A 17,954-nucleotide genomic window follows, 5' to 3' on the forward strand; every position below is an offset into this window, starting at 1 on the left:
CCCACTTGCTGCACCAAGCTATTTTATTGCTGCACAGTTGCTGTGAGCAGCTGAGGATTGCTGGAGTAGGAGAGGTAACCTGGGGCCAAGGAGAGCTGCCATGTGTGCATGGGGGCAAACCCTCTCCCTGCTGAGTGCCCCAGAGCCTGCACCGGGGCAGGACATCAGCTGGAGGAAGGGTTATGGCTCCTGAGCCCACAGGAGGTCTTCACTCCAGATAATTTTACTTATCAATATCTCACTAAGTGCTGTGGGATCTTACAAAGAGAAAGGCACCCTGTGCAAAGTGCAATGAGGTCAGTAGCTCTTGTTAAATGCAGCAGCACATTCCTGTGTTGTACAGAGCAATAAGAGACACAGCACTAAATATACAGAAAGCTTGAAAACAGATCAAAAGAGCAGTGCCTCCTCTATTCTTGATGTGGGTTTCCATTGTCATTAAAGGTTTAGACCAGGAGCAATTGAAATTAATGGATGTTTTTCCAGGGATTTCAGGGCAATCTTAAGCATTGCCATTCTACCTCATGAATTTAGTATAGTCTGAAAAAGCCTCAGCTGAAGAATGGCATCAACATTAAATTCAGAAAGTGCATTAAACATAAAGCCTAAATGGATGTTACCATTGTGCTTCAGGAGAAATAGAATCCAGTGGAAGCTGACTGCCTGGATAAGTATGGGTTAATAGAACTTTGTGTGCAACTAGCAACAACTTTGTTTTCCACAAAAGAAAAACAGCAGCTGTTCTTCTGCAGACACTTCCTGAGTAAGGAGGTTTTAAAATGTCATAAAGAAAGAGAAGAAATCTTTCACTCAGAATTTGGTGAGATACATGTAATAAGGACTCCCTAAATATCACTTTGTAAAATGCAGCAATGCCTGGCCTGTTGCAAAGTAACCTATGAGCTCCTTCCAGTGCTTTTCTGAACAGCACTTGGACACAAATCACATAGAGGATCCACATTTTAAGGACACCCTGAATGCATCAGCTCCCTCACTATTACAGCTAACTCAGTAACTGTCCTCCCCCTTTTCATGTTCCTCAGCAGCTTATGTCAATCCACTCACAGATTTCCACCTTGCTTTTACAACTCTCATTGTTGCTGTGAGCCTTGTCTCTCTAACTACTCGCTACTTGTAGGAAGTGCTCTGCATTATCTTTCAGTAAGCACTGAAATATTTTGCTTTATCCTCAAAAAGCACTACAGAACATCTCCTAAAATTATGCAGATAAATATATATAACAACTCTGAATTTCCTTGCTCTGTTCATTATGCCCAGTAAGCTATATCTTTCCAATTGTAGTATCTTGGTTTGCTCCTGGTTTTTCAGTGCAAGCTGGGGTGTTTTTTAAAGTACTCAGTGTGTAATAAGCCTGAGTGAATTAAGTGGGGCCCAAGTATTGAGACCTAACCCCATGGTTTAGCACCACCTAGGTTTAAGTATCCCTCATGTGTGTATTCAGTACATCAAAGTTTTCATGAGCTTTTGTCCCAAGATATTTTTGCTACTGATGAACAGAGGTCTGCATCTGTCTATTGTGTTAATGGGATCCAAGAATAAAGTCTTATTTTAGTAGTTCAAGATAACAAGACAGAAATCAGCCAAGGCTGAATAAGAAGCTGAGTAGAAGATACAAGCAAAAAAGAGATTCAAAAAGGAAAATCACATGAATCAGATCTATTTATTATTTCAGCAGCTGTCTGCAATTTACCACCATGAATAACAACTCAATCACAAAATCTAAGCATTTTTTTTTATTAAATAGTACCTTTCACAAGGTGCTGAATATTATTCTATTACAATTAATAGCCCTTGTAAGACATTATAATGTCCCTCTATAGACATTGACCATTCTGGCTACAGAGGAGCAGTGGAATTGAAAGATAATGCTTATATAATGATAATACATTATATCAATACATAGATGAATATATCTAAATGAACCATGCCTAATCTTCACATGGAAGGAATTTTTTTTGGTTTGGTTTGGTTTGGTTTGGTTTGGTTTGGTTTGGTTTGGTTTGGTTTGGTTTGTTGGGGTTTTTTGTCAAGGGCTACATCCTGATTAAACTCCAGCATCAGACTCAACTGTGAAATAAAAAACCCATAATAAAGTAGAGAGAGTATGATTTGACAAATTGTTTTCTTTCTGCATAGAAAAGCATAATAAATTAACACAAGTCTTGGTTTGGTCTGCTTTTCAAATTGATGGCTTCAACATGTAAACAAGTCATAGCAGAGGAAAAACACAGCACTTTTATTGTGAGACAGTGGACACTGGCTTATTCTTCACCCCATGCTTTTCTCCTTTTAAACTTCTTTATCTAAATCACGAACTGGCTTCTTCCCTTTTTTCCTATTTCTTGTATTCCTGCTTTTTCAAGGTTTTTCAATTAATATTCAGAATGGTTGATCTGCTCTTCTGTCTTGCATTGGCAAGAAGGTGGCTGCTGGGCCACGCTCCTGTTGCCCTTTTTTTAAACCTCACACTGCTCAAAATTCACATCTCCCATGGAGACTTTCCACAGTAGTTAAGAACCTGTATTAAACTGATCAATTTGCCACTGCAAGTTTTCCATATGTCTTCAGCCAGCACTTACAGATTCTTGTGATGTGCCAGCAGCAGGAAGGGAGGGGACACATTTCTCTCCTTCTTCAAGTGTTTTAAATGAAGCTTTTTCTCCCTGGGCACCAATGGTATTGGAGATACAGGAGCCTCCTCATTTCCTGGCTCTGTTTCACTGCAGGGTCTGTGGCCTGAGCACCGAAGATGAGTCTTAGTGTCCATAAGCTGATGGACACTCATCAGCTAATAGAATATGAAGACAGAATATACATGTATTCCTGAAATACACTGTGAATATAATCTCCATATAAGCCTCTTACAGCTTTCAACATCTGTTCTGTTGACTGACACTTTCCCCCACACTGTGTTTCCCCCACAAATCCCTGACTAGCTTATTAATGTAGAAGTGAAACTGGTGTCTTTTAGTGCTGATTGTGTACTTTGAAAGGGTGTTTCTATAAAGGAATGTTATTTTGTATTTTAAGACCACTTGTTTGCCAAGAGGATTTGGTGGTTTTCCCTTACCTGAAAAGCAAAACCCATTCTTTTTCCTAACTGCAGTCATTTTTGCTACTGTAAAGGTCTTCCAAGCAAATCCTGACCTCACTCAGCACACATAAAAATTACATTGACTTCAGCATGGCCAAGGTTTCAGGCTTGCTCTCCAGATTATTTGTGACATAACTGTTTTGCAGGGAGTAATTGGATAAGCATCCAGATTGGATAAGCATTAACCACATAAGTTATGTTTGAAATCCATATTAATTCTTATAAAAGAGCCACGATGTCAACAAAAAATAACCTGTTTGTGAAAAAGGAGCAAAGAACACGATTCAGAAAATCTCCTTCCCAGCAGAAGATTTTTGTTTGCTGGTTACTTACATTTAGGGACTGCTGCCATGCATACAGAGCTTCTTATGGTGTGTTTTTTGACTGATTCTTAAAATTCCCTGATGCCCAAAGAAGGGATTTTTAAAGCAGCTATTTTGCAGCTGGTTTCTGCTTTGCCTTTCTTGATGGGTAAGACATTCCTTCTGGTGTCTTTTCTTTGTCCTTCTATTTCTGAAACTGATGGCATGTTACCAAATGTGTCTTTCCACAGAGTTGTATATTAAAGTACTTAACATAAATTTTGTTTAAAATTATTAGAAAAAAATATTAAATGTATTAAAGTCATAAAAGTTTTTATTGAAGGTTTCACTATAAGAAAAGTTTCCCAGCTGAATCCCTTCATCTCTGGAAACAGCACAAGAAAGATGAAGTAAATGCCTTCAGTAACAGATTTTGGGTTGTGTATTTTTCCTTTGCCCTCAGGTTCAGTCATTGGACTCCTGTGTTTCCCAGCATTTCAGCTGTTTCCCAGCTCTGTCAATGCCGTGGCACACATACCTACAGGACTTAAAACACACTTGCGTTTGCCCAGCTTCAGCAGCAACTGTTTGAAGAGATGTAAGATAATTTTATCAAAAAAAAAAAAAAAAAAATCGATTTAGTGTTTATTTACCCACAGGTTTACAGTAAGCAGAAACTGCAATGCAAGTCACAAAGAGCTGAATAAATTTGGCTTTAGGTAAACTCTGCCTTTCCTGGGACAGCTGAGGAAAGTCAGGAGGGCTGGTTAGAGCAGAGGGTTCCTGCCATACAGGTGGGGATAGGAGGCAGTCTCAGCACTCTCCTTCCCACCGGGACAAACATGGAAAACAAACGGACAGAGAAAGGAAGAGAGGCTTGCCTCTGGACATGTTAGATCAAGTTGCCAATGTTTTTATTTCCACCTCTGTAGCATTGTCCATTTAAAACAGCAGGTATTTGAGCCTGTGCCCAGTTTCTATTGAGCAAATTTATAAAGGATTGGGACACTTTAAATTTTTTCTGCCAGCCCTGGTGCATGACTCAGCATAGCACAAACCAATTCACATCTAAGCTGTCATTGCTGTCCACAGAGATATAGCAATCATCACCAGAGGAGGGGTTTTATCCCTCACAGCATCTGCAATTTATGCAGGAATTATATATAGGCTGTAGCAAGTAGTTACAAAACTGGAGATGATAACAGTATCTTTAGGGTCACAAATCTGAGCCTTTCTTGTAAATTAAGGAGCTACAAAATAACCTCAAAAAAAAAAAAAAAAAAAAGAAAGAAATGCATAATTGTGAATACTCTAACTATAACCCCCAAATATTCAGATGATGGAGCTTGGAGTACAACATCAAATATTGTGAGAGTCATGATAAAAAACCGCAAGACTTAGCAACGATGGAAGTGTGGCAGCCCATGAAATTGCAGGATTTTATAACCAGGCATCTGGCATTCTTAACCACCCAGCCCCAGGGCCTGAGCTCTTCCCCCCCGTGGTACCCACAGCCCGCAGGGCTCGGAGCCTGCCGGGGCAGGTCACCTTCCTCCAGCAGGGCACAAAGAGGAGGCAGCTGGAATGAACTGCCTTGGACAGAGGCTGTGCCAGCACTGCCACTGCCCAGACTGCCCAGCATATGTCAAACCAAGGCAGAGCTGGTCACTGAGCTGCTCACTCTGCTTCACACGGATTAACAGCCCAGGATTTCTACAGTGGCTGTTTGGAGGTATATACTTGCTAAAGTGCAGCTTAAATAAAATTGTTTTAAACATTTGGCTTCCTAGCTTGTGTGTTTGTCAAAAAGCACCTTCATTAGGTGATCTAAAACCAAAACCACATTCTACAGAAATGAGGAATTTGACATAAAATCCAGAGAAAAGTTAGGAGCTAGAGAGACTGAAATAAACCAAGCTGTACTACCAGAAACTTTTTTTTCATGTGTGTTGGAAAAGTGCTTCTCTCAAGAAGCCTTTTTATTCTTTGATCATTTTCACAACAGAGAAATGCAAGATTTGAAGCTGTGCACAGGCACAGAGCAGATCAGATGTTCAGCTGGTACAAATCCCTGACATCAGTGGAGCTCTGCTGAGACACCCCAGCTAGATGTCTGCACTAATATATCTGCAGACCACTCATGTGAGAAGGCTGCTTTGCATTGTTTGGCCACAAATGCCTACAGTTGCCTAGGGGTGGCCTCCCAGTGCAGGAGTCAGTCCCAGGTACCTGTGCATCCACTTGAGCCCCTTCTGAGCCTTTTCACAAGTTGTGATGATGGTCAGACCACTTATGATCTTTGAGCCAAAAATCCCGTGGGATTTAAATGGGTTTGCACACTTACAGAAACAAAAGAGGGGTAAAATAGCTTGTTCCCTTTGAGCTCAGTCACTGGTAACCACTTAGAGCTTAAGAAGAATCTTTTCCTCCAAGCCAGTTTATTCTGTAAGATATTTTATCATGAGGATCCCTGACATACATGGGGTGACAACCTCTGAAGGAGGGATTACAAACTCACTAGACTTTCAAGTATGACCTAATATGACAATTCCAGCATTTCTATCAAATATTGAGTGGTGTAGAGCATGAAAAGTGTCCAGCTACCTCTCTTCTAGTCATTTATTCTTTCTAATGGATCCTGGGGATAATGTATACTTTAGCGTCTGTTTATAATAGATAAATGTTCTACAATAATGCCTCTCACTAAGAAAACGTAATTTTAACTATGTAAGAGATTAAAAATAACTAGAGAAATATTGTGACAGATGGTGCTGTTCATGCTGCCTTAACATTTGGGCATGTTCTGTCTAATGTTTCTTTCATTCTCCTGATTCAGAACAGAAAATCCAATTAAATTAAGCATGTTGTAGCATTTCTGACATTTTTTTTCTTGTTTTGTTCCTTCATTTGCTGATGAAATCAGTCTGAATTTAATGCTCAGTTTAGATGAGGAATACAAGGCCCGGGGAGTAATTTACTCTGAGCAGACGTTATGAAAATTCTTCTGCCACACAGTGAACTACTGCAGAGAGCCAGCATATACTTCAGGCTCTGTGGTTTTCAGCTCTCTACCTCTTGAGGAAATGCAGTGAGCTGTGCTAAATAAATGATGATTTTACTTAGGGAATATAGCTAAAAATTCCCAGGGGGATAGGGAGCTACATGACACTGGATTTACATAATGTTTTCCTGTGGTTTTCCCTATTTTAGAGGTCTTATGCCTGCCTCTTTGGAAGGTGCAGGAGAGATGAGAGCCCGTTCCCAAATTTCTGTTCAAGCTGAGTTAAGCACAGTCAGACTCAGGTGTACCATCAGTAGATATGTTTTGATCATATCTGTCACAGGATTTTAACAGACATGAACTTTAATTATTTCCATCAGCCTTAAAATATTGCCCTTCCTTTTTCTCTTTTCTAACCAATTTTATGTTTCTGGTGGAAGAATGAGGACATACCCCAAAGCTCCATATCAGTGTGCTATAGCTCTCTTTGTTTGTGGATCCAATACAGTCTCCCTCAGAAATTTCTCTGTTTCACAGGAGTGAGGCTCCACCAGAGAAGGAAGGATCCAGGTGTCACCCCTTTCTTGCCTTTGGTCATTAATTTGGTATGAACCAGGTGTTAGTAGCCCAAAAGTCACTGTTATGCCTTTTGGAGAAAATCAGCTTCTCAGGTTTTTTACCAAATTAATTCCATTTCAGCCTACTTTAGGTATTCTTGGACTACATCAATATTAATTATTATAAACTTTGTACAGACAATTACATCAGACATAAGCCATTGTCCATTCTGAGACTACGATTGGATCCAACAGCATCCAGGCTCCAAAAGGATTTTAGAAGTTTTAGGGGGTCCTGTCCGAAACTCATGACTCAGTGGGAGGGTCTTCCTTATTCTTTGCATCTCTGGTCTCTGTTGAACCATTCTAACCAATTTCCATGCAGTAATTAATGAAGTGACCTTTGCCACTGCACTTATTAAATCTTGTAAAACCACTGTTAAACAGTTAAAATCCATCTAGCTTATTGAACTCTGACAAATTACTATTTTATCTCAATAAAGATACTGTTGCTTCTCTTTTTTAAGTGTGTTGCATTCCACTCATCCATGACAAATTGGGATAGGTCGCAGGATCCTAAACCTGGATTCACAACCCAATCTGGCAGGGGTTTTAAAGAAAACTCCAGTCCTTTCTCAGCATGAAGAAACATCTTACATAGGTTCTTCCCTCTATATTTTGGAAAGGGGAAGGGTAGGAGGAATCTGAATTCTTCTCATTCAGATTCACAGGCTGGCAACTCTGCAGGTGGGAGCCCTATATAAGGATCTCAATATATTGACTTTTATTTCCTTATTTCAGCTCTATCAAAATGGTTTTTCCATGGGCATAGGCATGTAATTTTTTGTCATGGCATTGAACTCTTGCTCCTTTAAGCTAACCCCACAGGTGTCTAGCAGGCTCCTAAAGGGAGTCAAGGCAATGCTTTCTCCAGCTGGTGCCTCAATGCTGGAAAATGGAAAACACCTCTCTGCTGAAAAGGAAATGTCTCAATGTCATTCAGTCTGGCTGTGTAAAACTGCCTGCACCTTTTCATATGGAGAAATTCAGAGAGATCTGCACACACAGCAGAGCTCAGATCAGTGCTTAGCGCTGTCCCTGGGAAGCTCTGTGAACTGGCAACACCCAACCTCCCTCCCACATCCCAGTCCTGCAGGGCTGCCTGAGAACACAGGCTGCAGTGTCCATGGGGCTGATCACAAACACAGCCTGAGGCAACAGCTGCAATTTCCAGCGAAGTTCACAACCATGAAGTAACATGAACACACTTTGGCCACTTCAATAATTTTTAAGTATTTTGTCCCTACCACTATCAGAGGAGAGTGGAATTTCATTCTGTTGCTTGAAGAGGTGAAAAAATATGCAATAAATCATTTCCATGGAGAAGAAACAGTCCTGCATTTTTAACTTCAGTTTTGGTCCCTAAATGTGTCCAGCTCCCTTTCTCCCTTTATAAGAAATTAGAACTCAGGAGGAGTGAGGCTCCTCTGATTGTTATTAAAAGAATTGCAGCTGAAACCTTGGTAACCATATGAAAATTAAACTTAAATTGTATTTTAATTGAACAATATTCACTTCTATGTTTTTCTCAGTATTTATGTATGTGTTCCTTTATAGACTGAGAGTAGCACACCTTGGAAAACTCCTTTCTTACAATTGGCAAAACCCAAAGAAAAGGAAGGAAGTTAGGCTTTAAAAAGATTCAGTTAAGTGTTTTTCTTTGCTTTTGCTATTGCTACTGCAGAAATTCTTTATTCACTAGACTTCCACATTGTTTCTGTGATATTTCCATACAGCAGATCCTGTTTTATTCTATCAAATAAAAAAAAGCAATTTGAAGAAATCTAAAAATATATGTTCCTCTTCATATTAATATGAAATTATTTCAAGTGAATACAAGCTGATTTCATCCATCTATTCCTCTCTACATTTTGTAGGTTTTCATTTTCATTTCCCTATATTGCTTTTGGAGGAAGAGGTAGCTTATTTTTAAGAATCTATAGGTGATTTGCTTGTGGACTTGTCTGTCTGTTGCATGGGTAACTTTCCTGGTGATCCTGGTGACTTGACAGGATTGAGTTTCCATAGCATGAGAGGTCAATGATTTTTGGACAATGAAAGGAATGACGAGGCTAATGAAAGGAAAAGTGATGCACAAGCAGAGAGTCATAAAAGAAGAGGCAGGCACAAAGGATCACAAGGCTATGGGGTATCTCATAAGAGTCTAGGGAAGTTAGCCATCCTGCCTTCCTGCAGGGAAATGGCATAGAATCATAGAACTATGAATTCTTCTGGCTGCCAGGGCACACTGTTAACTCACATTTAACTTGCCATGAACAAAACTCCCAAGTTTTGCAGGGGGGAGAGAATAATTTATCTCTGCCCCGAACTAGAGAGAACTCCTCAGCACTGTACCTGCAGAAATTCCAAATTCCTCTCTCACTCAGGCAGAGCTGCAGCCAAAAGAGCTTCTGCCACCCTGCTCTGCCTGTGAATTTTCAATTAATACCAGATCAGAGAGAATTCTCAGATGGCTGCAAAGCTGAAAGCTCCTGTTCATCCTTGCTGCTCCTCTGTGCCCTGGCTGTCCATCAGCAGCCACTGTCTCCCTGGCCCAGGGAGCACTCCTGGGGCAAGGGCAGGCATCTCTCTGTGTGCCCCAGACAGCACTTGAGAACAGAGCTTGAGTGTTGGAAACTCCTAATAGCCCCTATTCTGCCAAAGGCTTTCCGTTTGCTGTACTATTGAGAGCAGCTGAAACCATTTCCTCACTGCATGTGTGTTCTTTCCTTATCCTCTCCATATCTCTGGCTTCAGGAGCAAAGACGGTGGGACTGGTACCCTCACATCTGTTCTTTGAATAATTACCTTTCTGGGCAGTGTGGATTTGGGGAAATGGCCATGTCTCACCCAGCCACTCACACATTTTCCTGAATAAAAGCTTCAGTCTGAGAGAGTATTTCACATAAGCAGAATTAATTGGCTTGGTCCTGCTCTTGTGGTCATGGGGAGCTAAGCTCTTGCACAGATTTCATGCACTGTACAGACGCTTCACTATGAAAAAAACAGTGAGAGAGAGCACACAGCTAAAACTCCTTTAGAGGAGCAAATGCTAGACAGCAAATAAGCAGTAGTGCCTTCCACTAACTGCTGTGCATGCTTCCAAACATTATTTTCTCAAAGCAGAAAAGCAGACCATTCCTTCTGTGAGTCTGTTGCTTTTAGGGGTCCATTATATTTTTCAATCATATTTCCCAATGGCTTTATGTGCCAAAAAACGTCAGCATCAATGACGTCAACCTAGGAGTTCTAGCATTCTGCAAAATGCCAAGGATTTTCTGGCAACCAAAAGTAAGCAGGTATGGGGGACTGGGCAGAAGGGATATTTTCACTGAAGATCCAGTCAGGAGTATAGCTGTCCTTCTTTTTAATGGGATTTCCTTTGCAGTTGCTCAGATATTTTGAAATCTAAAGCTTTATTGTTACAAATACTGATGCAGTGCACACCTCTGTGACAAACAATTGTCAAAGCCATCAGCTTCTGCTGCCAATTTATTCAAACATTAGGTGAAATAGACCCTCACATGTCTGAGTGATTGTCTCTTTGAAAAGAGTTCTTAAAAAAATAGATGTCAGGTTCTTGGTGAGTCTCATTATTTACTCTGGGCTACAACATCTGAAGGTAGATTTTGCATCTGGCTGCTGTCACAGTGAGTGAAGTCAAAATATCCTGCTCTAACTTTTGTTTACATACTGCAATCAGCTCCCCAACCCCATGTGCAACTTGAAACATAGCTAAAACCTGCTTAAATATGTGCTCCCTGACTTACTTTTTTTTGCCTAAGATGGACTACAGCAGTGATCTTAACTGAGAGAAAGAATGCTAGCATTAGGTTTGCTAACAATGCTCAAAAAGCAGGAGGACTTATTTAGAAAACAAAGTACTTGGAAAATTTTCCAACCAATGCTTCAACCACTACCATGGGGGTTCTGCAAGAAAGCAACTCAAATTTCACTCAGAGCTTCTGTTTGGGAAAAAAAATCAGGGAGGAACTGAGTACTTCTGCCCTGATGCCTTGACTGGCACACACTGAGCATGGTGAGGGAACGTTGGAAGGGGTGAGGCAGCTCATAATTGGAGCAAGGATTAAAGCTGAGGCAGGCTGCAAAAGAGCCCCTCAGAGTGTTCTCATATGCTCTCTCAGGGGTGCTCCAGCATTCTGAAGGAGAATTTTTCCCTGGAGATCTGTAGCTTTCCTGTGGCTGGTGCTGGCCTCTCTCTGTACGTGACTGGGGCTCCTGGAGCTGCTCCTGGGAAGCACCTAACTCTTACCACCAACAGTCGGGAAACCAAGAAGAAATCTGATATTCCAAAGTGACTACATGAGATAAATTCACTGTCCTTCTAATATAAAGTTCAGTAGCCAATTATTATTTCATCTTCTTGTTTTTAACACATCAAGGAGCTGGGAGAGCAATCAGCTGCTCTCGCAGAGCAGAGAGCTGCCGAGCAAAGCAGAGGTTTCTGTGCCAGCAGCCACCTTCCCTTGGCTGCTGGAAGAATATTCCTGCTTGGCAAAGGCCCTGAGAGGGGTAGATCCTGCTAAGTGCCAGACAGAAGGGGAATGAGGAGTAGGGACAGACAGATCCTATCCTTGAACACACCAAAGGGTTGATCATTCAGTTGATTTTTCACTCCCACCTTTCTCTCTCACCTGTAGGTAACTGATGTTCTCACTCCCGCTTCAAATAAGTGTGTGAATAACCTGATGTCATCCTGAGGATTGGTTTTCCAGTGGATAAGATGTAAATGAAGGATTTATTTTAAAGGGAGACAAAACCACACATGTTCTAGTCTATACAATGCTCTTCCCATGGCAATTAAAGGCTTGTCCAAATTATTATTTGGACAAGGATTACTCATTGTTTCCCTTTAAAAATGTAGGACTGAAACCAGGATTCTGCTACAAAACTTTATTCTTAGTGAGAGCAAGTTCCAGTGGGAAATTTGGTCTTTCATGTTTGTAATTTAGGGATGATGTTGGTCTTTACTATGCCACAACAAGTAAGACTTCAGAGAAAAGAATGAAATTTGTATGTAATATTAATATATAGATGCTTCTCATCTCAGTCTTTGTTCCTGATTTAACATTTGCATGAAAGCCCATTGCTAACTTATTTAGCATTTTGGCCTCATAAAGAAACTGTGTTTCTTATTAAAATGCTACTACATTTTCATTCGAGCCTGATCATTCTCTGGTTTATTGTGCTCAGCCTCCTGTGATGACTGTGTCCTCTTTAGCACAATGTGCAACCAGTAATTTTAATGTACAAAGATCACTTCAGCTGACTTATCCTTGAAATGAAGAAAAGCTTTGTTCTTGTGCCTGGGAACTTTTTTTAAATGCTTATGTGCATGTCTAAATGTTTCCAGTATCATAGCATTCTGGTTTTATGTTCCATGCAACAATTTTAATTGGAGTAGACTTTATGTTCAATTCTAAAATTATTATATTGGAGGATTGACATTGACATTATCATTTCATTATACATCTTAATTTCTTAAAAATAATGAGTTTGAATTTTTGTAACAAACGAGTTCTCTGAGGCCTCACTTTCACAAACTGAGCAGATATGTTAGCCACATTTAACAAAAGGGAAATCATTAAAGGAAGTGAAGGAGGGATACTGTGCTAAGCTAAAGCTATATCCACACACTCTTCCTGATATTTCAAATCCATTTCCATCACATTACTTAGTTCTTGCTTCATGGAGTCAATGCCAGCTGGTGACATTAACTGTAAAACCTAAAACAGTGTCCCCTGGCTTGCTCCGATATATATCCAGTCATAGATGGAGAAGGAGCAAAGAAAAAAAGACAAGATTTTCAGCCACTTCAAATGATTCCTCGTTGGAAGTCCCCAGGAGTTCACTAGATGCCTCTGCAGCAAGGTTAGTGCCATATTGTAGAAAACATGGAAATTCATGTTAGCTAACCCAGTACCATTTGCACAGACAAGCTATTATTCAACTCAAGGCTTAAAAAAATAAAATATCTTCTCATGTCTGTGTGGCTCCTTGATTCCTATCAATAAGTAAAAATACTAATTATCTAGAGTGTCTAGACACCATGTTAAAAATCTAGCACTATGAGCTCAGCATATGTTGAATAAAATTATTTTAGAGTTCATAGAAGAACTCAGACAACTTGAGCACCTTCAGACAGAAGATGGGAAAGAGATAGGGAGAGAGAAAAAGGATGGAAATTGTATTCTTGCCCACTGTGCATAGGACAAGAACAATGGAATTAGAAAGCTATGGAGAAAATTTAAGTTGAACATAAAAAAAATGTTGTAATGCTAAGAATATCAAGAATGGGACTGGACTGTAAGGTTAGAGCCTCACCATCATTTTAGGTTGTTAAGAACAGCTTAGAATGATAAATTACTCTTGACAATTCTTTAGGTATAGTTCATTCTGCCTAAGGGAGAAGAGATGGACTCAGTGATTTCTCAAGGTCTCTAGGAGAGTTTATGTCCATCATCCTCTCTGGGTGATTCTACAAAACTGGTACCACAAGGAACTTGATCTGAACTGATGTATCTCACTACCAAATCTATCTCAATCTGTCATATACAATCCCTCTCACAGAGAGATTTGGGCAGAGCAGTCCTAAAACAAAAACAGACCCCTAGATTTTGACCTGTATCAGAGAGGTGTTAGTGAATCATCATTTTTGGTGTTAAATTGATGTTTATGAAAACATGCCTCTACACACTACCTTGGACAAAGAAACTGTCCTCAGTAATGTCCAGCTACCAATTTGGGGTCACTGGATAATACCCAAATATCACACAGCTGACCAAATTTTCTTTCCAGGCTTTTATCAAAGGTCATGTCATCATGAGCTCCAACACAGCTGGTTAGAAAGCACGGGGCTGTGTGTGAATGTCTGCTGGCCCTTCAGAAAGGAAAGGAATGGGCTCTGTTCCAGCTCCTGCCTGGGAACAGGCAGTGAGGGAGCCTGAATGGCACTGTAAACCACACTCCCCCATTACCCTTCACTGCAGACCCTGCTCCAGAAACCAGCAGAGCCCAGAGCTGGGGCACAGAGACTTTTTTGTGCAAGGGTTATTGCTGACAACACAAGAACAGTAAATTAGAGACAGGAATGGAGCAAGACATCAAGGCCCCCATGGCACAATCTTAAAATAATTTAATATTCTGAGTTATTTCACTTTCTACTGTATCCACATGCCATTTATAATACAGACAAAGCAATATCCAGAAAACAAATTAGGTGTAATTTTCATGCTAATGATGCTACATTCTTCTATCCTTTTGCCATATTTATTTTTATATTGTGCCTTTAAAACATAAAAAGACAATAATATTAAAACACACAAATTAAATTTTAACATTGTTTTGCCTTCTGCATTCCTTCTATTTTGCATAATAATTCCCAGGTGACATTTTATCTTGTCTTCTCACTTATATTCACAGATGACAGAGTTATTTATTCCCTTGGCTGAAGCCTGGGGGGGTTCTTTTCAGTCCTTGCACAACGAAACCTTGAATGAGAGTTGCAGGAGTTTTGAGCAAGGGCAAGAGGAGAAATTAGAAGGTCTAATATTTTTTTTCATTTGTGACTGTGCAAGCCGGGAGTAATATAAATGAAGTTAAGGAATTCACCAGTTTTACAGTGATGTATGTTCCTATGAAGAATTGGAATGATCACCAGCATTAGCACAATATCATGTCACCAGTTGATCAACCAATTCTTTCTCATTGCTGTTACATTTTTCGGAGGCAAATTAAATTGTATATTAAATCCATCAACCAGTCCTTGGGTCAGAATATAGATGCAGCTATTTAGAGCTATTTTAAAAACACATTTCATAAAGGGGCCCAAGTTGAAAATGTTGTAATTTATTTATCAATGTTCTTTAATATTTCAGGCAGTTCTGATGATCATTTTTATTTATTTATATATTCCAGGGTTTGTTAAATATGCCCATCATCCTCTCTGGATGATTCTACAAAATTCATATCACAAAGAACTTGAGCTGAACTTATGTGTCTCAACACCAAATCCTTCCCAATCTGTCCCAGGAATACCATGTAGTGCCCTTGTGAAACCACAACATTCAGAACCTGTCTGGGAGCAGGGAAATAAAATTTTATATGTAAGAGCTCTCATGGATCTCTTACCCAGGACTCAAAAAACTTCAGTCACTTGAATTACATTTCCCAAAGGATCTTTCTAGCATTGAAGAACTAGCAGGATGAGGAAATTTCTACTCTAGCTGGAACATTATATCATCTTGGGCCTCATAAGCTATGAAATAACACAGCTAATTAATTCCCATCCACAATGATGCTGAAAAAGTGCTGAGTCTCAGACAGACACTCAGCTTATATCCTGCTTACATCTTAGAATAATCCTTGGCTTCACCTCACAAAGGACAGACATAATGCAAGGGTTTGTGTCAGTATATTTGCTGTTTATCCCTTAATCTTTTTTCTCCAAAAGTGATATCAAATTGAGAATCCACCATTTTCTCAATTTAGAGGAACTGGTGCTGCATCTGCTCTCATAACTGCAAGATTTGCTACTGTTTTCCTAAAGATGGTTCTTTAGACACATGTGCTGAAAACTAAGTAGTCACAGAAATTAGTCTAATTAGACTAGATTAAAATTACACTCCCAAAATTATTGCCGAGCCAAAGTTTGATGCAAATTTCTATTTGTTTTTTTATAAGGCCCATCTCAGCATCATGCCAATTTCCACATCTGTTCATGTTAAGAAAGCAAGACTGGTAGTGATGCTTCAGGTTTCAGCTTTTATATTTTTCAGATTCTGTGCTGCTTTAGTGTGTAAGTCGAGGCTTCATATTAGGGGATGGTGAGCTCTCTGCACAGAGCAGGGAGACAAAACAATTCCTTCTCTAGCTGGGGATCCAAGGACAGCTGATCCAGATCTCAGGTCCAAGATCACAAACAACATGGGCTGAAGAGAGAAAAACACGCAGGATGGGACTGCATGGGCTGAAGTTGTAATTGGACAATGAACTCCAATATGCAAATGGGGCAGAACTTATAAAAGTGAGAGACCCCATGAGTGGTTGTGCATTTTGTGACCATTTTGGTTCGTCTTGGGTGTAGCCCTGGCTGGGCTCTTGTGCTGCCCAAGGTGCATCCATTGAGGCTTTTTAATAAATCCCTACTTTATTCTTTAGCTCTGTCCAGCCTCTGTTCTAGGTCAGCCTTCACAAGGCATCAGTAGCACATCCCTCCCTTATTCTGAAAGTCACCTGCTTGAGACACAGCCTAATCCACAGCAGATCCAGAGTGAGCCATGATGGGGAGTTCCAGGCTATGTCAAAGGTTCAGCTGAGCAAAGCCAAATGAGCAGAGCCCATGACACGTCCCATATTACAGCTAACCTCATGTTTCATAGCAGTTTGAAACAGTACAGAAGACAGCTGGCAGGGACTTGCTCATCTAACCAGCAAGCTACAGACAGATGTTGTGCATGAAATAGGAGCCATTGCCATTGACATATCTCACGTGCCAGACAGTGGGGCAAAGTGACTCAACCTGACACGGAGAGGAAATTGTGTATGACGTGTCCTTCATTTCAATGAGTAACATGTCACTTCTGGCCCAACTTTTCATCTGAAGCATCAAATGCTATGTGACAGGACTTACATGTGATTTCTGGGGTGCTAAAAGTTTGATTATATACAAATAACCACATTAAATATAATAAAAGGCATGTGACTATGCAATAGGAAAACAGAATTTCTGCACTTAAATGTGTTATTGGAACCCCTAATCGGGATTTTCAATTTTTTGATTTCTTAATCTCTGTTTTAATAATACTTCTTATAACTACTGTCCACAAGCATTAACAATCATATTCTAGAGAGAGGTAATTGCCAATTATTCCTTCTTACAAATCATTGGTTTGCTTCCAACAGTGATGTTTCTAACTAACGGGACTGAAACATGATTCTACATGAATGGGAACATAGGAGATAATGAGAAACTCTGTGAGAAGTGAGACTGTGAACTGGGCAGGTATATGGCTGTGACAACACAGATTAAGAAGTCTCCCCTGGTCCTTTGTCAGGTGCTTCTGAACAGCAGTGCTTTCTCAACTAGCTGATTACACACTGAGATTTTTTTTTCCCAAAACCAATACTCCAAATCTGATAGGAAATTGGTATTTTATAGTGATGATAAAATCATAGAGCTCAGAGACAGATGGAAGTATTTCATAAGGTCTTTCACAATATAATTTCTCCAAGTGAAGACTTGCCATGGGCAAAGTTATAATGGTGTGAATGAAAATAGAATCCCTTTGTAACTATAGATATAGGCATATATATATATATATATATAGATATAGATAGATATTTGTGCAGATGGGTCTATCCTAACCTGTGCACTGTGCATCCTTGCACAGAGCATCTTTGGAAGAAATTCACCCATGAACACTTTCAAGCCAAAACAATTATTATTTTCTGCAAATTTTATGCAATGTTCTAACCTCACATAAAGAATTTAAACCCAGTGGCCTTGCTTGTGTGATACATTTCTTTATTCCGTTCAGACCAATAAAGTCAGTAAGGAAGGAGGAATTGCCCCAAAACCTCTGCCCAGAACAGCCCTGGGTCAGAATTCCAGACACTCACCCAACAAAGTACTTGATCATGTGCTAAAATTCAGACAATTAAGACCCCACTTGTGGGTTTGGCAATCTTTCTGTAGTTTACAAAAGCTTTGTGGACTTTGCTAGATTATAAGTTAATTTTTTTAAAAAAAGCTCTGAAGAAGGTGTACTTCCTCCTAGCTTCTCTAATTAGAGATTAGGAGAAAAGAGAATTATTTCAGTACGTAAGGATGAACATCTTGGCCAAGAGCAAGTTGCAAAATACCCACCCACCTCCTCGTTGCTCACTTATGGATATAA

This window comes from Vidua macroura, chromosome 14 (genome assembly GCF_024509145.1).
Source record: "Vidua macroura isolate BioBank_ID:100142 chromosome 14, ASM2450914v1, whole genome shotgun sequence".
NCBI lineage: Eukaryota > Metazoa > Chordata > Aves > Passeriformes > Viduidae > Vidua > Vidua macroura.